Source organism: Sinocyclocheilus grahami, unplaced genomic scaffold, assembly GCF_001515645.1.
Source record: "Sinocyclocheilus grahami isolate Dianchi unplaced genomic scaffold, SAMN03320097.WGS_v1.1 scaffold1008.1, whole genome shotgun sequence".
In the NCBI taxonomy this organism is placed as follows: domain Eukaryota; kingdom Metazoa; phylum Chordata; class Actinopteri; order Cypriniformes; family Cyprinidae; genus Sinocyclocheilus; species Sinocyclocheilus grahami.
This window is the reverse complement of record NW_015506187.1, coordinates 99530-121611: the sequence shown is the minus strand read 5'-3', so window position 1 is coordinate 121611 and position 22082 is coordinate 99530. Positions and strand designations below refer to the sequence as shown.

The following is a 22082-nucleotide window of genomic DNA, read 5'->3' as shown; positions in this document are numbered from 1 at the left end:
GCAAGAAAGACTTCACCTACTGTGTCCAGTATGTGCTCTTCAGTGGCGTAAGTTGGAGCAATTTGCTATGGGGGCCGCAACCTGGGGGCGGCTGCAATTAGACAAACAATGTCACATTGGGTGAGGGATGCTATTGCCTTAGCCTTACGAGGCACATGGTCAAGCTTCGCCTCTAGGAGTTAGAGCCCATTCAACCATGTAGGTTTTGATAGGGAACGTCTTGTGTTACTTGACTGTAACCCTGTTCCTTGAAAAAGCGGAAACGAGATGCTGCGCCTCTATGCCACACTGTAGGCAAGCCTGGACGTCCTTTCAGACAAAGGTGTAATCTGAAGGTGTGTCCTTTTCACGTCTATTTATAACCCCGCTGGTGCATGTAATCAAATGACGTCACCTACCAAGGTTATTTAAGCCAATTCTTGGCGTGTTTGACACACATGCTTCACAACCAGTCGAACAAAGAATGTTTATTGCGTTATCGAAACGCAGCATCTCTTTCCCACTTTTTCAGGGAACAGTGTTACAGTCAAGTAACCCGAGACGTTCTTGCATGATCTTTTACCTCAAGTCTACTTTGATATGTATACAAGGAACAGAGGACAACAGAACAGCATAGGTGACAAAATTTTTATCAGGTCAGAGATACATTTGTGCAGTTTATATCATGTGTTGTCAGCATGCTTTATTCACTAAATTAAGACATCACACAACTGGCAACTTTGCTTCCAGTCAAACAGTTTTTATTGAAAACTTTAAAAAGAGCTGCCAAATTTAATAATCTTAATATTTCACAGTCTAATATTATAATGTCTCATCTATAGGGTATAGTGAAGAAATACTGAAGAACTTACTAATTCAATTTTACATTTATTTCTTATTTATTTTATGTTAATTTAAAACAGCATTGTATTAACATTTTTTTAATGTATTTTTTCCCATAAGAACTGGGAAGTGTTGATACAGACTATTTGTTTATGAAAAAGAATTACATATACAGAAGGGACATTACTGTATGAAACTGACCATTACATTACAGCAGAGTGTGTCGTCTGCTGTGGGAGCTGGAAGGACAGTGAATCGTCCGCTGAGTGAGGAGAGTCTGTTGTCCACCACAGCTTACCGTGTCTTCTGTGTTGTTAGGTGAGGCTGTAGCTTCCGCAGTCTTCTGCCGTACCGTTGCTTTCCCAAAGCTGGCTTTCCTTCAAAAATGGCAAACTAGGGGCTGCTGCTGTGTGTGACGTGATCACTCAAAGAAACCATCCAATTTTACTGGTCAGGCATCGACCAATAAAATGGCTTTATTCCCATCCCAGCCCCGACCCCAGTTCTGCTCTCACGCATCTGCATTTAAGTCAAGTCAAGTCAAGTCACTTTTATTTGTATAGCACTTTATACAATATTTTTTGTCAAAGCAGCTTTTCAGTGTCAAACAGAAAAGTAGTTTGTCAATAATGCAAGAAGACAATTATGCAAGAAGAATTTACAAGCGCACAAGTGTGTTTTGCAACAGGAATATCGCAAAAGGAGTAGGAAATGTCAAACGCTAAGATTTTAAGCTTTTCACATCAGAACTGTGAGTTTACATTTTAACTTACAAATATGAATGTTATTATGACAAGTTCTCAAATTCAAATCAGCTAGCTGTCGAGTTATGCTACTCTTTTACCTTCATATAAACTGATCTGATTTGATATGAGAAAGTGAAGAGTGTGTCATTGTTCTCTACAGGTTGAGTGATTGTGGCATCACAGATGAAGATTGTGCTGCTCTGGCTTCAGCTCTGAGATCAAACCCCTCACACCTGCGACAAATGAATCTGACTGGGAATAAACTAGGAAATTCTAAACTGGAGATACTGTGGTAAGATTATATTTGACACACTGTAAAGTATGTGAAGTGAAAAACAAATCACCCAAAGAAAGTCAGAAAAAGTTACAAAATGTAACAATTAGGTATCATTTGTGAAAAGAATACTTACTACTGATTGGATGAGACAACTGTCAATCAAGGTAGAGAAAGTAAAACATTGTGTGACTTTGTTTCTTGTACATGTGTGGACTTCTGTGTTCATGTTAAACCTGTTTTTGCATTAGCAAAACCTTTAAATGGCTAACAGGCATTTAACAGGCCTATAATTTAAATTGTATGTGGTGTCCTCACGTTGATCAGATGGGCTGGTGAATCAACCACATGCAGCTCATATTGTTCTCATATGATTAGGAGCAGGTGTAGGAGTGGCTTTAGGAATAGACACAAGTAAGGACACTATAAGGCAGCATCTGTTTATAATCAATAGAATCATATACAAAAAAATATGTTCTTATCTACTGTTTTGTAAAGCACTGGAATACACTGAGGTATAAGTACTATCTGCCACAATTTACACTAAGTATAAATAATATCTCACAGTGTAAGTGATCTTAATCTTTGCTATCCTTGGGTGATGGAGGATAAACACACACACACACACGCACACACACCACTACTCCATACAGATCAAAATAACAGTATAAAACGCAGCTCTGTAATGAATAGTGTGATTAAACAGATTTGTATGAATGTCTTCATAAGACAGACAATTTGTTTAAAAATACTGACTAAACTGATCTGATCTGAGAGAGTGAAGAGTGTGTCATTGTTCTCTACAGCTTGAATTATTGTGGCGTCACAGATGAAAGTTGTGCTGCTCTGGCTTCAGCTCTGAGATCAAACCCCTCACACCTGAGAGAACTGGATCTGATTGGGAATAAAATAGGAGATTTGGGTGTGAATCGTCTCTGTACTGGACTGGAGGATCCTCATTGTAAACTGGAGAAACTGCGGTAAGATCATCTCTCTAATAGTCTCATGTCTTTGTCCTTTAATGTAAATTCTAAGACTAAAGCTTGTAAAATAAATGTTCACTAACACACTAAATCTCAGCACAACTGACTCTGATGATTGAAGATGAAGTTCATTTCATTCATCTTCATCACATCACATGAGCTGCTGCTCCTGTTTTTGACCAACAAACACTTACTGGAGCTTCAGTTGCTTAATTCTGCTAGTTTGATTAATACTTCTTCACCTGCTCATCTCTGTGTAAGAGTTTATTTTCCTCTTATTTTCCACTTTTTCTGAAATCCCATGAGCTCATTGTGTTCTCACAGATGTCATAAAGATTTAACCTAAATGTTCAGATACTAATTTGTGATTTATAGTTAGTCGACTATCTGTCACTGCATGACAGATGGAGGCGCCGGTGCAGTCACTTGCTCTTAAAATACTCTGTCCTTTTTGTCATAGAGATAAGAGTAATACATCTTTCGAATCTGTAAAGCCTCTACGTTTATTTGTGTGCACTCACTATAACCAGTGTTGGGTAAGTTACTTTTAAAACGTAATTAATTATGAATTACTAATTACATTGTCAATATTGTATTTAAATTACTTCTCTAATTACTCTGTCTGAAAAGTAACTTAATTACTCAATAAGTAACTTAATTATCTGAATTATTAATTACTTCATAAAATCCCTATAAATCTTTATGCATAGAAATGAAACTCTTAATTCTTTCAGTTTGAGTTAAACATGGAATAGTTTAGCCTTTTAGCTTTAAAACAACCGTAATACTTAAAAGCATTTTAATAAAAAATGTGGTTAACAAATAGAATTACTCTACAAAATATCTGAATAATAAAAAAAGCTTAAGAAGAGTAATGTTTTAAGTAACTTTTATGAATGTGCCAGAAGAGAACATTACTGGTGCATCTTGAGATAAAACAATGGAACTGACATATTTTAAGGTATGTCAGTGTAAGTTTCTTTCAGTTCATTCAATTCAAGTTTATTTGTATAGCGCTTTTCACAATACAAATCGTTGCAAAGCAACTTTACAACAAATTAAGTTTCTACAATATTTAGTGGTAGCTTATCAGTGGTGACTGTCAGTTAATGTACATATGGCAGAAATGTATGGAAAAATCAATTTAAGACGTAATAAAACAGACGATGAACACTATTAACAGCAATTATTATATGATGCAATCAAACTTATAGCAAAATGTGGTAGTTCTGTATGTTGTTTCAGGGTTGGCATCATCTGAGGTCCTCTGAGGGGTTGCATCATCTCTTCTCAGGTGTTCTGGATCCAGACTGAAGCTTGTGTAAATCCTAGTTACCACGGGATGTTAATCCCAGCAGAAACAGAGAAACAAATAGAGACATAATTAGCGTAGCTGCTGTTCCAACCAAGCAAAATATATTTGTTCAACCCAAGCTAAAGAGTACTAATGTGCATTTGATCAGATATAACTGCAGTACAAGATTATGAGATGCATTATTTGAATGCTTGGCCAAAGAGATGTGTCTTTAATCTAGATTTAAACAGGGAGAGTGTGTCTGAACCCCGAACGTTATCAGGAAGGCTATTCCAGAGTTTGGGAGCCAAATGCAAAAAAGCTATACCTCCTCTAGTGGACTTTGTTATCCTAGGTACTACCAAAAGTCCAGAATTTTGCGACCTTAGGGAGCGTGATGGATTGTAGCGTGGTAGAAGACTAGTTAGGTATGCAGGAGCTAACCCATTAAGGGCCTTATAGGCAAGTAATAATATTTTGTAACTGATATGGAACTTAATAGGTAGCTAGTGCAGAGACTGTAAAATTGGGGTAATGTGATCATATTTTCTTTACCTGGTAAGGAATCTAGCCACTGCATTTTGGACTACCTGTAGCTTGTTTATTGAAGATGCAGGACAACCACCTAGCAGTGCATTACAATAGTCCAGTCTAGAGGTCATGAATGCATGAACTAGCTTTTCTGCATCAGAAACAGGTAACATGTTTCGTAACTTGGCAATGTTTCTAAGATGGAAGAAATGCTGTTTTAGTAACATGGGAAATATGATTTTCAAAAGACAAGTTGCTATCTAATATAAAACCCTGATTTTTGACTGGAGAGGAAGTAACAGTACATCCGTCTAGTTGCAAATTGTAATCCACGAGATTCGGTGTACTGTCTTTTGGTCCAATAAGTAATATCTCTGTCTTAACCGAATTTAATAGGAGAAAATTATTGGTCATCCATTCTTTTAAATTTTTAACACTCTCTGTTAGCTTAGATAATTTAGAAGTTTCATCTGGTCTTGTTGAGATATATAGTTGAGTATCATCGGCATAACAGTGGAAACTAATCCCGTATTTCCTAATAATATTACCAAGTGGCAACATGTATATCGAAAATAGCAGAGGACCTAGGACAGATCCTTGTGGCACTCCATATTTTACTGGTGATAATTGAGATGACTCCACATTTAAATAGTGCTAGCGATCGGACAGGCAGGATCTAAACCATCTTAAAGCCTGCCCTTGAATACCTGTATAGTTTTGTAATCTATCTATGAGTATGTCATGATCTATAGTGTCAACCACAGCACTAAGATCAAGTCAAACTAGCAATGAGATGCAGCCTTGGTCTGATGCAAGGAGCAAGTCATTTGTAATTTTAACAAGTACACATAATGAGCTCTGAGACGGGAAAGACTGTACCTCGCTTTAGTTTTATTACATAATTAGAGAATATTCGTTTTTTATTTGAATTGGTTCATTTAAAAGTAAATACTTCAAGTTCTTTCCATTTCATTGACTCTCGCACTACACACTGTTGCATATCACCCCGGACTACATATCCCATCATCCACTGCACTGATGATACACACACAGTTGATTGCACACAGCACTGATTGCACACAGCTGTAATCAATCACACATCCCCTATTTAACACTCACTCTGATCCCTTCCCACTGCTGATTATTGTTTAGCGGATATCACTCCCCTAGCGATAGCTACACTACGGAGCCTGTTTAGTTTGTCATAGCCTCACCTTAGTCTTGCCTTGTCTGTGTTCTCGTATCTTGATCTTCGCCTGTGTCTCTCGGATTCCTCCTCTCATTTTGCCCTATTTTGATACTGGTTGCCCCTGCCTGGACCTTGCCTTGTACCTGGACTTATCCCTCAAGTCTCGCCCCTTTGATTCTGTTACCCGATCGTTGACCTCCACTAGCCTTAGGTTTCTTCTTGTGTCTTGCCCGCCATATACCTGTCTGCCATTATCTGACCCATGGCTGTTCTATGACCACGTCTTTGTCTTCTGCTAATAATTAGCTTGCACATGGATCCGCACGTCTCAAGTCTTGTCAGCCCCGTAACAGTTTTGTAGGCTATATTTTGCAAAAGCACAATGTTTTGTTGTTATTGTCAGTGTACACAAATAAAAGTATACCTTTTATAGATTCTGTTGATTTTAGTCTTATATGTATCTGGGTATTTTAGGTCCTTTTCTCTCTTTCCAGGAAAAATTGCAAGTGAACGTACCGACTCGCAGAGGGTTAAAGACGTTGCATTCAATTTTACCTTTAGACGATAAATTTAGATTTCAAATTAAATATTTATTTTAGAACTGTAAATACTTTATAAATAACTGTAATTAAATTACCTAAAAATGAACAGTAATCCCTTACTTTACTTTTTTCAGTGGATAAGTAATATAATTACAGTAACGCATTACACCCAGCACTTACTATTACAACAAAACATTGCACTTTTGTATAATAATGAAAGCAAAGAGGATGCACTTTCTGCCGTCTCGGCCTCTGTGAACTTGAGCGTGTGTATACTTGCTTTACAGACATGAAAAATATATCTATGGAGAGTGAAATGTCTACTTTCAAATAAAACAATTTAAATCTGAAAAAACTAATATTCTCAGATTATGTCATCCATATGAAACTTGCATGCAGGCGCATTCACTACTGTGGAGATGATGAGTCAGTGTTGCCTAATTCTTCTCTTAAGCCGAAATCACAGAAAACACTAGTTTATCAATAGGTTATTAAAATGTTAATGCAGTTTAACCTTATTGTTTTTCCCTGACACATGCATTATCATTACTTCTGCCGGTGTGCTGTGGCAAGTTTTATGCGTGCACTTGAATGTTTTTTAGGCTATGTAGGCAATTAAAGGTTCATTAGCATGATTTAAGGGGTTTATTGATATACGTGTGATTAGTCGACTAATGCTTAAAATGGACGACTACTAGTCGACCAGAAAATCTTTAGTCGAGGACAGCCCTAGTGATTTAGGGATTTCTGTTCCATTTATAAGCTGCCAATCATGACACAATGGTGTGTTTGATCATAAGAGTTAATAAATTAGATGTAATGGGGAACACATGGCTCCTGTGAAGCAAATGTCCTCCTGTAGGTGTTTATTAGAGGGGCAAGTGACTGTTTCTCCAGACAGATCCGTCCTTGTATCACTATGAATCAATATCTCACATTCAGTTGTGTGTATCTTTTCAATTCTGAAGCACATGACAGTTTCAAACAGCACCATTGAGCATCAACATGCATAAATCTCATTCTGTCAGCAGCAGTTTGTGGCAATGCTTGTCATTATATCTCCTCTCCTGCTCTGAGACCAGAGTCAATAACAAACTACAGACACTTGAACTACAATTCACATTGTGTCATTGTTCTCTACAGGTTGAGGGATTGTGGCATCACAGATGAAGGTTGTGCTGCTCTGGCTTCAGCTCTGAGATCAAACTCCTCACACCTGAGAGAACTGGATCTGACTGGGAATAAACTAGGAAAATCAGGAGTGACGTTACTCTCTGATCTGATAGATGATCCACATTATAAACTGGAGAGATTATACTAATGTGAGTATATTATTATTTACATCTTTTAAAATGGCCAAAGTGTAGTAACAGTCCTCATATGTGTGTAATTGGAGAATATAAGATAATAATTCAGCTCCACTTTAGTCTCTGTACTTTAAACTGTGTTTAATTATGTGATGATCTATAAATATATTTATATTTTTCATCTCTGTGTGCAAGTGATAAAGAGAGAGTTGTTGATCATTTAGTGTTATTAATCTATGATCAGTTGTTCATTCATATCTCCGGCTGTAATATGAATATACTGTGTTTTTTCTGAAATGGATCTGCTGATGTGATGTGACGGCAGTAATGTCTCATACTCATATGTGACTGTGTGTTTTATTGTAGGGCTCTCAGTATTTAGACGTCCAGTTTCCTCAGGATCAGCTGATGGTGAATAAGGAGCTGCAACAGAGACGTCACAGTCACACAATCACCAGAGACTGAAGACACAGAGACACACAGCATTACACTGTCATGTGTATCATCTTTCACTCTCTTGTTTTATAGGTAATGGCCCATGAAACTGAGTGCAGAATCATTTTGGATTCACTAGATATTTTCTACAATGTTGTAAGGCATTTCCGAACATCACACAAACCAGATGAGAGTCATAAAAGCATGAACTGTGACCAGCCAGGCGGCAACTTTCTCCAATGAGTTCCTGTCTCGCTCTGCTTATCTTTACAAAGAAAACACTGAGCTAATGATTTTCCAGGCCACCTCCATGTCGACACAATACTAAGACAACAAGAACTGACCCCTCCCATCTGGACCCATTTAAGCTACAGAAGGTCAGTAGGTTTCGTGACTGGTTTCAGCATCAATAAAACATCTAATGGACCAAAGAACAAAGAACCTGGTACCTAAACAGAGCCCCGCACAGAATCGCACGGACCTCATGACCATTGGACGCATAAATTGCTAAAATCCGATCAACAAAAGAGACAATTTTATAGCTCCCTGTCCAGCAGGAGATTCTCCAGCAGACTCTCAGATCTGACCTGAGAATGACCGCAGGACCCTTCCCTTTTCCCCCTGCATTCCAAAGGAAAGAGACAAGATTTCTTTGACAATCGTTGCTAATCATTGAAAGTATAAAAATATCAGAGCATAGAGTCACAAATAATATGTTGTATGTCTTAGATATATATACTTGATGTGTTCATTTAATCGGTGCAACGTTAAGCAGTGTTTATTACCCCTTTTTAGAAAATTAGGATATTAAAATGTGTGTAATATGTGAAGTTTAATCTTGAACGAATGGAAACGAGAAATGCAGAAGGTTGAAATGAAGTAAACTTTAATAGTATGTACAATATTTGCATTTAAGAGACTTTATAGACGTATCAACATATTATTATAGGTGTCCACATATAAATGAGAGCCTCTGGTTAATGTATGCACGCTCCGCCTTGCAAGCTCGATGGTACGCTCACGCGCTTACCATCAGAGCGACTACCACATCTCAAACTCAAACACTTCAGTGATACTTCGTTGAAATCTTCAAAGAACTTAAAGTCGTGCAAACTAAGACTGTCAGCAGAACTGCTCAAGCCCTGCTTCATCACAGACCAACCAATTCAACGAGGGGTGTCCCAAGGGACGTCATTCCGACGTCAATACAAAAATTACATATTCAATTGGTAATATACACTGACATCAACTTCTCGCTGGCCGGGTAGCTGATAGAGTGTAAACTATCAAATTTAGAATCAATTCGAATCAGGTTGAATTAGGCTCTTAAAATCAGAGTCCTATCAAAACCTGAATCAATAATAATAATTAGTTCCCTTACAACTGAGTTAAAATTCCTTACAATGTACATCAGATGTCCAATCTGGCCGCTGGGATGATTTGAACAATAATGTAAAATAATAAATAACATATTATTTTGAAAATTAAATAAAGTGTATATGTGTTACGAACTGTTCCAAGACTTGGGTTGAAGATCCAAACCCAGCTTTAATAAGGGTTATCCACAATCATAAATCACAAATACCAGGCAAAGGGTCAAACAATCCACACAACAGAGTCCAAAACACAGGCCAACAGGGAAATCCAGGAAACCAGGCACAAGATCAAAACCATAACACGGGTAATCAGAGAGAGCGCTCAGAAATGCAGGCAGGCGCACCAGATCCTTGTGTGGTCCCAGCTCCTATCTGACCCAGCAGTTTCTGTAACTGCTGACAGTGAGTGACCGGCCTTCTCTCACTCTTGTGACTGCAGTGAGGATCGACTCAAACCGAGCAGGAGACAGATGTGCCTGCATCGTGGTCGAATCCCACACCACAACCAGATAAGTGGTTCTCTTTACTGGAGAATGCATACTTTTCTTGGCGTTAAGTCTATACCCCAGCTCTTACAAGTAAGCGTGAATGACATCTTGATGCCGAACCGCCATCTACTCAGATTGAGCTAATATCAACCAATCATCGATGTGGTTGAGTATGTGGATGCCCTGGAGTCACAGCGGAGCCAGAGCAGCATCCACACACCTTGTGAAAGTGCGAGGTGAGAGTGCAAGGCCGACGGAAGAACCCAGTAAGCTTTTGCACCCAAAAGCAAACCTCAGGAACTTCCATCCTTCTTTGGGACGATTAATTACCGGCTATAGAACCCAAACTGTCTGTCGAGAGAAGGGACCACCTCGATAGCCTCCTTCCTCAAGAGAGTGTTAACTTCTTGTTCCATTACCAGAGCCTGTTCGGGGCCCACCAGGGTGGGAATGACCCCGTTGCAACGAGGCGGAGAAGAACTGAACTGATTCGGTAGCCTCTTCTACAGTGTGCAGGACCCACTGAGACACATTTGGCAGAAGTTTACACGCTGCCAAAAAGGTCTACTAAGGGAATCAGTCTCTCGAGACTGAGATAATGAATAATGAGATCTCTGGTGTAATCAGCCGGTGTCAGCTAGGTCGGTGCCCTGAAGCGGCGAACCGGCCGAACTAGCTGCTCTAGAAACCTCAGAAGAGGTAGCGAGCCTCTTAGTACCGCTACGTTTCCGGGCGGAGACTGAGAGAAGCGCTCTCCGAAGACCGCTGCGCCCTGAAGCACCGTAGGTGGCAGGTTTGGCAGATCGATCTCCTGAGAGCACTGAGGAGAGACGGCCACCGTATAATGAGGTGTACACCGCTCTTCCCCAGAGGGGGCCGGCCCTCAGAAGTCCTTGGCCTTAGGCATCAGGAAATTTTAGCTGAAGACTTTCCAGTGGGAATGACGGTCCACAGATTCGCCTTCCGCTAGAAGCCTTCGGCCCGGGAGCGCCACTCTGACTCTAAATTCTGTGGAGTGCGAGAAGTGACGCTCCCTATATGAGGAGCTGGAACATGGTTGATTGGGGCTGCTCCTGCCCAGCAGCCCCTGCTGACCACCTCAACCTCCTCAGAGGAAGAGAAGTAAACACGTGCTCTTACTCGAGAAATTTTTATTCCAAGAGCCCCTGTATATCTAACTTCTAATAGTCAGATAAATACTTCATTTTATTCATCAGAATTAAATGCAATCAAACAACCAGACGAGTAAACACGGTCTGGTGTGGTAAGATTCACATCAAAAACTGGAAATTATGTAATACATGCATTGCCTCGGCAGCGCGCAAGCTGCTTGGTCACACAAACAATATCAATCTCCTTGGAGAAAAATAGTTGCAGCAGCAGAGATCTCACTCAGATGGGGAAGAAACCACAGCGCGGGCTTCTGAGCCTCGAGAGAGAGCGCTGGATCTAGGGAGTGCAGGCGGAGAAAGGGCGAGCCGTCTCCAAACCCATCCGCTAGATCCATGTGCGATCCCCGCGATCTGAATCGCCGCTGCCTCAGCAACAGCGGGACCAAACCGCGAGCTCACAAGCACAGACACAATCCTCGGAGCATTCCCGGCATGAGCGGAGCATTCAGCGGGGAGAAGCACAATCAGCCCCTTATTTCCGAGAGCTGATTGCGCGAGCTCCGCTCCCCAGACATAATGCTTGTGCATGGGTAAAGCAAAATCAGCCCCTCTCTTTTTCCCGAGAACTGACTGTGCGAGCTCCGCTCCACAGTAAAGCTACTTCTTATAATATTAGGCATAATTTGCTTGTGTAACTGATCTTGTCTAACTGATGCTTGTGCAACTGGCGAGCTCATCGACGCCCTCCATATCAACCTCCTCAGGGGAAGACAGGCGGAGCGTCGAGCCCTCTCACCGGGGGGAAAAAACCGCAGCGTGGGCTTCCGAACCCCGAGAGCGGGTGCTGGATCTGGTAGGTGAGGAAGGAGATAGGGACTCGCCCGTCTACATTCCCTCCACCGGATCCATATGCGAACCCCATGAGCACAGCCGCCGGTCCGCCTCGGCGAAAGCGGGGCTGGTGCTGCGAGAAACGCCGGTGAAGGGTCCCTCCTCAAAGAGCGCTTTCCGAGAGCGAAGCAAGGCAGTTACAAACGCTCGCCTCGAGAGCTGACTCTGCATGCTTCGCTCCCAAGCAGACAACACACAAACTGTGTGTGTCCCCACCCGAAATATAGGAAGAATAGTGGGCAGGGAGGTCTGAATGCTGTCTGCTCTTGCCCAAATGCTTCTTTTACTGAAGCTTGGCATAATGGAGCTTATAAGTGGACAAACAACACTAAATAAGACTCACAAACAGATAGCGATTGACACACACACAGAGCGCTGGCTGAATGACAGAAAGCTAACGCCGGTTCCACTGCACATGCTTTTATAGTTTCCTGGTCGCAACGTCACCCGCCCATGACGTCTCGCCCATCTATTGGACTGTGATTCAGAGTATGGTCACGCTGGGGGTGTTCCCAAAGCGTTTCCGACGCAGCTCGAGTTCCTGAAGGGGAACTGAAGATGAACACGAGCAGAGCAGCATGTGTGCAGCGAGCCGGATAACGAACATACACGCCCACTGCTGGAGCGGTTCTCTTTCTCGAGTCAAGAACCGGTTGCATCGGTTTTCTGATCACCAGTACACTGAACCGAGAACCGTTTATTTCTGACACGTCCTATTTGAGAACCGATGAGCTGATGATACTGCGCATGCGTGATTCAGCGTGAAGCTACCGAACAGATTGCCTACTTTGACTGACACGTCTGTACTGAACTGGTTCTTTTGGACAGCTGATTCTGTGCTAATGCTATGCGCTATAATCTGGGGATACGTAAATGTATTTAATAACAAATAAATCGCAATGGATTATGTATAGTAAGTGGATTATGGTTTCTGCGCTGATGACAACTAATTTGTTTACTTTATACCTTATATAGATATATATATATATATATATATATACACACACGTATATATATAAAGAAATTAATTTTATTAATTTTTTTGTTACAAAATTTTCATTTGTTTATTTTTAACATCAGATGAGGCTTGAGATCGCACATGTAAAGTGACGCCATCATTGTCCATGTCACAAACATAGACTGTATAAAAACATGGACATAGTGTCCGTGATGTCACCCGTAGGTTCCTGAAGAGCGTTTTTGAAACTCAAAGTGGGCAGAGCCGGCCGTCGCCATCTTGGCATCGCGTCACCACGCATCACTCCCGGATAATCGAAAATGGGCAAAGAGGTGGGAGCAGGTTGCTGAAACCACGCCCACCTAGCTCGACGGTGGGGGCAGCAGTGGCAATCCACCTGTCACTCAAGTGGCCACGCTCTTAATTATGCTGAACTTTAGGGCTTAATATAATTTAAATGGATGACTTATAAAAAAAATTCACCCCCCTCACAGTTGTCATGAAGGGCAAAATTTGCTATATAGACCAAAATAATTTTTTGAACCAGGCTGTAAACATGTTTCTTTCTGCTGTAAAGTTGGGCATTTTAACATGGGGAGTCTATGGGACTGACTCCCTTTTGCAGCCAGCCTCTAGTGGCCAGTTGACGAATTACAGTTTAAGTCACTTCCGTGTTGGCTTCACGAGAGAGAGCGGGAGGTTGCAGCTTGGTCACAAATAAAAAGTGAAAGTAAAAGTTCAGAGTTAATGTTTGTTCATTTAAACAGCCAGAGTCTATTCTATACGGAATATTAAAGTGTTTCATAGGAACCTTTATAAAAGCTAAGCCATGATTTTACGTGTAGCTGCTTCATAGAAAGGCTGTGAATCTGTATAAGAATAAGGTGAGTGCTGAGAGCTCAGATCTCTGCCTTACAGGAAACTTCCGCATTCAGATTTCCTCTAACAATGTGTATCTGAGTGAACACTGCGTGTCATGATCCTGTTTCTCTCCGGATCCCTTCAGCTGAATTATTGTGTTTGTTTGTCATTTCCATTCAGAGTCAGTGCTGGAGATCAGATTCTGTTTCAGCATGGATGACACACAAACATCCACAGATGAAGATGTTTCTCCAGGATGCAGGTACTTTGAATAAACACTGTATTAAATCACCTTGAATGATGGTAGATGGGAGTCTCCATCGTGTTTTTGTGTCTGGAGGTTTTTAAGGTAAAATGAAGATTTTATTTAAAAAGCCTCCTCATTGAGAGTTTTTGATTAAAAATACTTACATAAAAAAACGTTTTGTTTTAGTTCATTTCAGCAGAAGAGATCAGAAGCAGAGCCCAGCTGTGTGTCTGTGAGGAGTGATTGGTCTATGGAACATCCAATAGATTTTAAGAGTGAAGATACAAATACTGATCTCAGGTACATTTTTATATAAATATTATTACAACATGTAATTTTATGTTATCAAAATAGTGTTATCTTTATCTTTAAATATCTTTAGCTGATATTTGAACATATATAGTGTTACACAGAGAGACACATTTGTGAAATAAGTTATATTTAACATCTTTTGTAATAAAATAGTGTAAATGATTCTGAAGTGCTTTTTAAAGTGATTGTTTAAATAATAAATGAAGATGTACTTTGTTAAATATGGTAATTCAAAGGATTCCCTTTAATCTCTCTCTCTGTTATAGTTCAGTTCATCAGAAGAGATCAGAAGCAGAGTCCAGCTGTGTGTCTATGAGGAGTGACGCGTCTGTGAATCAGCCATTAGATTATAAGAGTGAAGATACAAAGACTGATCTCAGGTGTAATATTTCTGTAAAATATTATTTGATTATGATACAGAATACATAAAAGACACTGTGCTCATTAGCTTATTTAATAATGCAGTATTTTAAAGTAAAGAAATGGAAATATCCAGTGATGAATATAAAGTGTTGTTTATCTTTGATGGTCTGGATGAGTGTCGTCTGTCTCTGAACTTTAAGAGTAAAATGAAACTGTGCAATATATCTGAATCAGCCTCAGTGGATGTCCAGCTAATATTTCCACTTCCTTTCAGAGAAATCAACCTGATGAAGGACAAAACGCTCAGTCTTTCAGATCTTCTTCATGTGTTTTTCCCTGAAAGTAAAGAAATGGAAATATCCAGTGATGAATATAAAGTGTTGTTTATCTTTGATGGTCTGGATGAGTGTCGTCTGTCTCTGAACTTTAAGAGTAAAATGAAACTGTGCAATATATCTGAATCAGCCTCAGTGGATGAGCTGCTGATGAACCTCATTGTGGGGAATCTGCTTCCCTCTGCTCTCATCTGGATCACCTCCAGACCAGCAGCAGCTGATCTCGTCCCCTCTGAGTGTGTCCATCGAGTGACAGAGGTACGAGGCTTCAATGAGCCACAAAAGGAGGAATACTTCAGGAAGAGAATCAGTGATCAGGGTCTGGCCAATACAATCATCTCACACCTGAAGTCATCGAGGAGCCTCTACATCATGTGCCACATCCCAGTGTTCTGCTGGATCTCAGCCGCTGTTCTAGAGAAGATGTTGAGTCGAGCAGAGAGTGGAGAGATTCCCAAGACTCTCTCTCAAATGTACACACACTTCCTGATCCTTCAGACCAACATCAAACGTGAGAAGGACTATGAGAAGAAGGTGACAGATGAAGACATGATCCTCAAACTGGGGAAACTGGCTTTTCAGCAGCTTGTGAAAGGCAACCTGATCTTCTATGAGGAAGACCTGAGAGAGTGTGGCATTGATGTGACAGAAGCATCAGTGTACTCAGGATTGTGCACTCAGATCTTCAGAGAGGAGTTTGGCTTGTATCAGGGGAAAGTCTTCTGCTTTGTTCATCTGAGCATTCAGGAGCATCTAGCAGCTCTATATGTGCACCTCTCCTGTACAAACAACAACAGAAATGTGTTTGAGCCAATCACCAAACAGAGTTTATGGTCTAAATTTCAGGACTGGTTTAAACTCAATATATCAGAACATGTTTCATTATCTGAGCTGCATCAGAGAGCTGTGGATGAGGCTCTACGGAGTAAAAATGGACATCTGGATCTTTTCCTGCGGTTCCTTCTGGGTTTGTCAGTGGAGTCTCATCAGATTCTCCTACAACAAATAATGACCCTGAAAAGAAGCAGCTCTGACAGCAATGAGAAAATAGTTGAGTACATCAAGAAGAAGATCAGGACCATTGACTCTCCAGAGAAATCCATCAATCTGTTCCACTGTCTGAATGAACTGGGTGATCATTCACTAGTGGAGGAAATACAACAGTATCTGAAATCTGGAAGAATAAAGGACACCAAACTCTCTTCATCTCAGTGGTCAGCTGTAGTTTTGTGTTGTTGACATCAGAGAAAAAGCTGGATGATTTTGATATGAATAAATTTGTTGGTGGAAACAATGAAATCAGCAGACTGAAAGTTTTTCAGAAGCTGCTGCCTGTGATTAAAGAATCCCGATCAGTTCAGTAAGTATCACTGAGAACAATTACTTCACTGTTAAAACATTAAGAAAATCAAAGAGTGCTACAGATGTTGTCCAGAGTTTAGTGGTCAGTGGTTTTATATAAAATCAGTGACAGCGTGAGATTCAGAGTCAGATAAGTGGCATATGAATCAATAATTCAGGTTTGTCAATAATAAAAAATGTCTGAAAAAAAAGCAAAGTAATATTATTTATCTTTCTTGAATTGAGACTCATGTTTTTGTTCTGTGATATTTTAGATCTCAGTCCAATGATCCATCAAACATGTTGATTTGTGTTTTAAGTTTGTACTTTATTTTAATAATGGATTCAGTGCTAAACTGATCTGATCTGATCTGATCTGAGAGAGTGAAGAGTGTGTCATTGTTCTCTACAGGTTGAGTGATTGTGGCGTCACAGATGAAGGCTGTGCTGCTCTGGCTTCAGCTCTGAGATCAAACCCCTCACACCTGAGAGAACTGGATCTGTCTAGGAATAAACTGGGAGATTCTGGAGTCAAGCTGCTGTCTGCTGGACTGGCGGATCCTCACTGTAAACTGGAGAAACTGTGGTAAGATCATATTTGACTCTCACACATGAAACACAATGTAAAGTATGTTTGAAGTGTTGAGTCTCTTTCTGCTGCATTGAGATCAGAGGATTGAGCTGTAAATGATTGAACACATGAGCTGCTCCTCAGTAACATGATACTGCAGGACTGAGAGTCACACTGAAATACACACTTTCACACACAATCAACATTTCAGTCTCTTGACTTTAAACAGACTCGAGCTCAACACAGTCAGTGACTCATTAAAATATTGTTTTAATTGTTTAAAATCACACAAATGACTGCTGCATACATATGTATTCAAATCTAAAGAACACAGTAAAACTCAGGTAGCGAATAGTGTCATTTATTTAAAACAGATTTTGTATGAGACAAACATTTTTTAAAATAAAATGCAGACAGTTGGTGCAATGAGATAATATTATTAATCCTGCTTGAATGAGACTTTAGATGATTTATGATCATGTTTTGTGCTCTGTGAAATTTTGGATCTCAATCCAATGATCCATCAAACATGTTGATTTGTGCTTTAAGTTTGTACTTTCTCTTTAATAATTGATTCACTGCTAAATTTATGAAAGTATAAGAGTAGTAAAACTTGAGAGCGAGCCGATTTGAATTTGAAAACTTGTCATAGTAATATTCGTATTTGTTGAAAGTTGAAATTTACAATCACAGTTTTGATGTGAAAAGCTGAATCTTTCAATGTGTACACAAACAATAATCAATATTTTATTAATAATCAGGTCCTCAAATTTGATTGGCTGAGAAGATAGATATTCACCATATATATTCACCCAATATCACACGCGAACTGTTTCACCATTTGTATCACACCGTTTGCAGTATTTCTCACAGCGAGTGTCATGGCGGACGCCCAAATCCACTATCATTTAAAAAATAATACTGTTTTTATACAAGAATGTTGTTGTTTAGACTTAAAATATGCAGCTTGTTAATAAAGATAACCTCTATTTGGAAATCTGCTTCGATGTTTTGGGAGATGTGAGCTCCAGGGTGTCAGTGGCCATTCAGCACTCATGAACCCGCCGAGAGCAGCCTCACCTCGGCCAGATCTTCTGGAACTTGCCACTGGCTCTGATATCTTTATAGTGGTTAAAGGTATAATTCATTTTGGGTAATTCTAAAGGACAGTCTTTGGTCTCATTAAACTATTATTTGTTCCAGAGCAAATAGTTTTGGCTGATGTCTCATAACTTTATATTTTATGTAACTTTAAATGCCGTTTATCAATGCGCTGCCTTTGCACTTTTGACTGAATTGCTTAGAAACTTTTATGATGGCTGTTGTTGTTTATTAAATATTATTGTTCAATAGATAAAATTTTATGTAAAAATGTAGTAGTCTTTAAATAGTATTTGGTATTGATAAAGGTGTGCAGTGCTTGCAAAATCGCCGTGTAACCCCCTGTCCCTATGATGGCTATGATATGTAGATGAACTATTTTTATAAATGCCACAAAGGGATGGGGCCCTGGGTTTTTTTCCACAATAAACGCTAATGAATTAAAATAATAATTCTGGTATTATGTTTGTCTATTACTAATTGGTTCGAGCACAAACTGGTAAACACTTATTTGGGGCAGACAGTCGCTGTTTTTGGGATTACTCCTGTTAGAAAATACCTTTACTATGTCAAGTTAGGCCAACGATAATCTTTTATCTGTTATTTCTAATCAATTACCTCTACTAATGGAATTGATACATTAGTCTGGAGATGCACGCTGCATGTGCCTGCAGCTCACTCCCAGACCCTGCTGATGGTGCTTCCTTCCCGAGACATGCTGGGAGTTTTTAATGAAACTCTCACTCTCTGATAGATGAATGTGCATAACAGGCCAAGAGATGAAAATTCAGGGCTGTGCAGTTATTCTGATAGGCAGCAAAGTCGGAGGAAGGAGGGGGCCGTGTTTTCATTTACTGGGTTTGAAGGAATAGATCATTTTGGCTAGGATTTTTTCAGTTGTTCAGTTAAACCTGTGTAAATGTTTAATCATAAATTCAGTGTTATATTAGATTCCTCTAGCCTTTGTTTTTCATTTCATCTTTAATCTTCAACAACATGGATGTTCACATTCAGAGAGAAATAGTGTTTTAACTGAAGGAGTGCGTGTGCATATATATCGTCGATGGCTGTCACAATACCAAATTTTTAGTAGCTGATAGATAGATAGTTAGAAATGTTAATACATTCATTGCTAATATGCAGTTGAACCTACTTATTATTATTAATATTATTGTTGTTGTTGTTATTAGTTACAAAATGTTAATAATAATAATTACATATTCATATATTATATAATTACAATAATTTTAGTTAATAATAATGGTAATAATAGTAATTAGTATTAGTATTAGTAGTAATTAGAACAGTGGTATGTTTTTTCCTAGTAATTGTTCAAGAAAAAATGCAGTATTAAGAATAAAGAATAAAAAAATGTATTAAGAACAGTGGATTTAATTATTGTCTGTCCACTGTATTTTATTAATATTAATTACAAAATGCATTTTTTATTTTCGTGATTTTCTTAACTTATATCTATATATTATATGTAAGAATATATGTTTATATGTTGTATATACATGTATATATATATATATATATATATATATATATATATATATATTAGGGAAATTATTAAATGTAAGATCAAATATTCAGAAGAGGGGTATGTAATTAAAGGTTCTGTCAGGACCACTATCATCAAAGATGATTGACAATTAGCATACAGTTTGTATTGGCGGTATGGTTCCGTTCTGGGCAAGAACTCCCTGCGCATCCATGCAGCCTAGCATTGATGAAAGCAGGGAGAGCAGCGGAGAGGGGAGGACAGCCCACACCCCCCCCCCCCCCCCCCCCAGGGTAAACAGAACAGAACCAACATAAATGTATTGCAGATATCGTTAAAGTTCAATAATTTTATGTACACATTTTAGAATTATTCTGATTCAAAAGGATAATTAGAAGGCTGAATCCTGACTGACAGAGGAGGAGCTGGGGATGGAGAAGGGTAATTAGCTATTGAGCAATGCGAAAACTGCTGATAATACTGAGGGACCTTAGATAGGTGTCGTATTCCTATAGATAGATGGGAATCAGCTTAGAGTCAAAGCAACTTAGGTTTATTTGATTATCCAAAATAATAATAATGTGAGTATCAAATATGATCATCAGGCTTTTGAGGAACGTTTTTTTGTTCATCTCTCAATCATCATTGTATTGCATTGCATTATATGTTTGGAGACTACAGAGCTTTGATCGTCAAACTAAACATTTAAAAATAATCTAAGCCATATTATTGGGAGAAGTAGAATGGTATTTAAATTATTTAATGTTAGTCCGCTATACTGTATATCTCACTGATTTACATTAGAAGCTATCAGAATTTCATCTTACTTTTTGGCTCAGTTTGGGCCTCTAAATATGAGCTCCATATTATCCTATATCATAATATAAGAGCCATAAAAGCCTGGTGTATTAAATATGATACAAAAACACGTGTGACTTTGTGACTATTATTTCATATGGCAGCTTTTTCAGGGTTGAGATAACAACAGCACATTTTCACTTTTTACAGTTTTGTTCCAGAAATACAAATGATTAGGTACAGTTTTAGTCCAGGTGACTTAGTTAAGTCTTAGTTAAGTACAGTTGTACTATGCAGAGCACAGGTGTTTCAGTGACATGGGCTTTAACAATGTGCCCACCGTTTGATCTCCCTTATTCAACTGCAGAGGAAAGAAAGGGGGATGGGAACAGACGGAGAGGTGGTCGACTGCTGGCAGGTGTACCTGGGCGGAGGTACAGACAGAGGCCGTTAGAGTACATTCATTGCCGTCATAATACTGAGACAAAGAGTGTGTTATCCTGTCATGGCTGGATGGGAATACAAGGACGACCCAGACAAAACCCTCTTAAATGCTTAATAAGTCAGACTGTAAGTTCAATCGTCATTTCGCAGAAATAGTCGATATAAAGTATTATAGTATATAGTATTGATATAAAGTAGTTTTTAATACATACATACTTAAAGAATTATTTTGTGCCTGGATTGTTTTTAATCATTCACTAAACTAGAAACTGATAAACAGGTACATTTCTGATGAAAAAAAAATGCACAGAAAATAAATACAAACTATAAGATCCATTTCAGTTGAGTCTCATGAAAGAAAAAAACAGTAGTGTCAGAGCATGTTGCTCTTTTAGCTGAGCATCTGAGCAGAGCTGATTGTTTGGGGTGAATGGCTGTGTGGGAGTGAATGCATTTATGTTTTTGAATGAGTGTGACTGGATGCGTGACTGACTGTTTGTGAGTGTGAGTGAGTATGTGAGTGAGAGACGGACAGCTGCTGTCTGACACAGGTAGCAGCTGGGCCGACTCACCTGTCACGCAGATCCAATCCCGTCCGTCAGCGCCGGCGAGGAGGAAAAGTCTCGTGTTCATTCAGTGGGGATCGGAGAAAGAAATAGAAACAAATGTAGAAGGTAGTTTGCATGAAGAAAAGAAAAACATCTCTCCACCTATCCACCTCTCATTCTGTCCTAAAAAAAGCATTTAATGGAAACAGAAGGATTCCAGGATTCCATCTTAAAAAATCTGTGTTTTTTTTTAAATTACACTTCTGTCAGAACCACTATCGTCAAAGGTGATTGACAATTAGCATACAGTGTGGATTGTCGGTATGGTTCTGTTCTGGGCAAGAACTCCCTGTGCATCCATGCAGCCTAGCATGGATGAGAGCACGGAGAGCAGCGATAACCCCCCCAGGGTAAGCAGAACAGAACCAACATAAATGTATTGCAGATATCGTTAAAGTTCAATAATTTTATGTACACATTTTAGAATTATTCTGATTCAAAAGGATAATTAGAAGGCTGAATCCTGACTGACAGAGGAGGAGCTGGGGATGGAGAAGGGTAATTAGCTATTGAGCAATGCGAAAACTGCTGATAATACTGAGGGACCTTAGATAGGTGTCGTATTCCTATAGATAGATGGGAATCAGCTTAGAGTCAGCTGATGCGAGCTTGACTAACGTGACCTGCCAGAACTAACGCTATGCTTGAT

General features: G+C 39.4%; 1 pseudogene; it reads left to right on the top strand.

The window, feature by feature from the left end:
• Positions 1 to 22082, top strand: part of LOC107565559 (NACHT, LRR and PYD domains-containing protein 12-like) — a 168278-nt pseudogene that overhangs the window by 89561 nt on the left and 56635 nt on the right.